Source organism: Felis catus, chromosome E3 (genome assembly GCF_018350175.1).
Source record: "Felis catus isolate Fca126 chromosome E3, F.catus_Fca126_mat1.0, whole genome shotgun sequence".
In the NCBI taxonomy this organism is placed as follows: domain Eukaryota; kingdom Metazoa; phylum Chordata; class Mammalia; order Carnivora; family Felidae; genus Felis; species Felis catus.
In genome coordinates, this window is record NC_058383.1 from 26,209,578 (window position 1) to 26,211,969 (window position 2,392).

The following is a 2,392-nucleotide window of genomic DNA, read 5'->3' on the forward strand; positions in this document are numbered from 1 at the left end:
CCAGAATTTGGCTGTTGTTGATAATATTGCTATAAACATTGGGATGCATGTGCCCTTTCAAATCAGTATTTTTGTAGACTTTGGATAAATACCAAAGGCTATAAATCTGCTTAAATTGCTGGGTCGTAGGGTAGTCTGTTTTTTTAACTTTCTGAGGAAACTCCACACTGTTTTCCAGAATGGCGGCACCAGCTTGCATGCCCACCAACAATGCATCAGAGGGTTCCCCCAGATACACGTTCTTGTTCTTTATCAAGGCAGCCTTGCATGTTCTTGCAATCACAGAATATTCTCATCCCAGCAAAGAGAAGAATCCAGCTGGGCAAGTTTTTTGTTTGCATTAATTCTTAAGTTGGCAACATCTGATAGCAGCTACTCAGGAGTAAGTAATGATGAAGACAATCCATTTTGCCAGAGTGGAGCTGCAAGGTCTGATCCCTGGGAAGACAGGATTTCTGAATGTATCTTCTCTATATAGGGTATGGCTTTATTAGTAAATTCCATTTTCTGTATTTTCTCTCCAACGCATGGGATGCTTGGGACCTGGGATGGCTTTGCTACTTGCTTCGTGTCTTCACCTTTCTGAGATAAAATTCCCTTTAAAATGGAAAATAATACATATAGTTACTTTTATTTTTGAGAATAGAGTTAGGGACTAATATACTTTCGCTTCCTGAAATTTTGTTTTCTCCTTATACTTGTTTGTTACAGAAAATATTGAGAACACTGAAAGGTACAGAGAAAAAAATCACATATAAGCACCATTTATCGACATTCACTGCTAATCTTGCCAAATTCCTCTTAAGATAGAAAGCACGAAGGGAGGGAGGATGGGATGAAAAGAAAGAAAAAAAATGTTGGTATTCTTTTCACTTACCGTGTTATTTCATGTTATCAAAAGTTCTTTATAAACATTTCAATGGGCTACATAACATAAAGATGGGTCATAATTTCTAACATTCCTTTGCTGCTTAACATTTTGTTTTCAATTTTTCCTGACAATAACTTGGACTTCCATAAATTTTTGTCAATGTGGGATGGGATTACACTAAAGGTTTCATAAGAACGTTTTAGGGCTTTTGAGAGACAAGTTTACACTCAGCTTTACATAAGAATGTTACATCATCCTCACACCAATTGCTTGGATTTAAAAAGCTATGGAATAGTTCGCCATAATTTATAATTATTGTACTGTGTTAGAAAAGTTTGAAACAACTGTATTAAATATTTTATTAAAATGTAAATTATATTAAATGTTTTATAACTTGGAAAAAATATATAGTTCAAGGGTGTAAAGTAGAAAGTGAAAGCCCCTTTCTTAACAATCCCAACCCTCAGACGTTACTGAAATTAAATGTTTTGTTATATCTCCTTCCAGATACGCATCTTTGATTTTTTGCCTTCAAATATATATCCTACATTTGGAAAATTTCTGTTGGTTAGATCCCTTGACGTAGTCAGTGGATATGCATTATTTTAAAAATATTCCACAAAAATTTTTTGATAAAAATTTTTAAGTAGTGGGGCGCCTGGGTGGCTCAGACGATTAAGTGACCGACCTCGGCTCAGGTCATGATCTCACGGTCCGTGAGTTCAGGCCCTGCGTCGGGCTCTGTGCTGACAGCTCAGAGCCTGGAGCCTGTTTCAGATTCTGTGTCTCCCTCTCTCTGACCCTCCCCTGCTCATGCTGTCTCTCTCTGTCTCAAAAATAAATAAACGTTAAAAAAAAAAATTAAAAAAAAATTTTAAAGTAGTTTCAGGATCACAGAAAAATTGACAGGAAAGTGGAAATGACCCTTTGCCCCTACATGCATAGCCCGCCCCCCCCCCATTCTCAACATCCCCCCACCGGAGTGGTACATTTGCCAGAATTGATGAGCCTGCACGCACACATTGGGCATTCACTTTCAAAAGCATGATATGCGTTGCAAAATCTCCTTTTCCCCACCCCACACCCCTCAAAACAATTTGCATCAATAAAGATACACATCAACCGTAAAGTGGAGACAAACAACGAAACAAAAACCATGTTCTCTATACAAAACCTAAAATTAGAGAAAAAAACTAACAATTTAAGTCTAGCCGTTAGAACCATCACCTAGAGACACTATTGACCATGCGGTGAATTTAATTTCGTCCTGCAACTTCTACAAGTGGATGCAGGATGTGGGATACACATAGGGAAAACTCTCCTTCCATGCTGGTAAAACAGAAAGTACAACAGCTGTGACAATAAAGAGTTCCCTCTTGGTCCTCTTTCCCAGGAATTTACCCAGGCGGCATCCTCAACTCCCTAGTAACCCAAGTCTCCTTTAGAGTGATTGATGGTGATCATACCCAATATCTTCTTTTCCTTTGCCCTTTCCAACCAATCGAATGGAAGCAGGGGCCT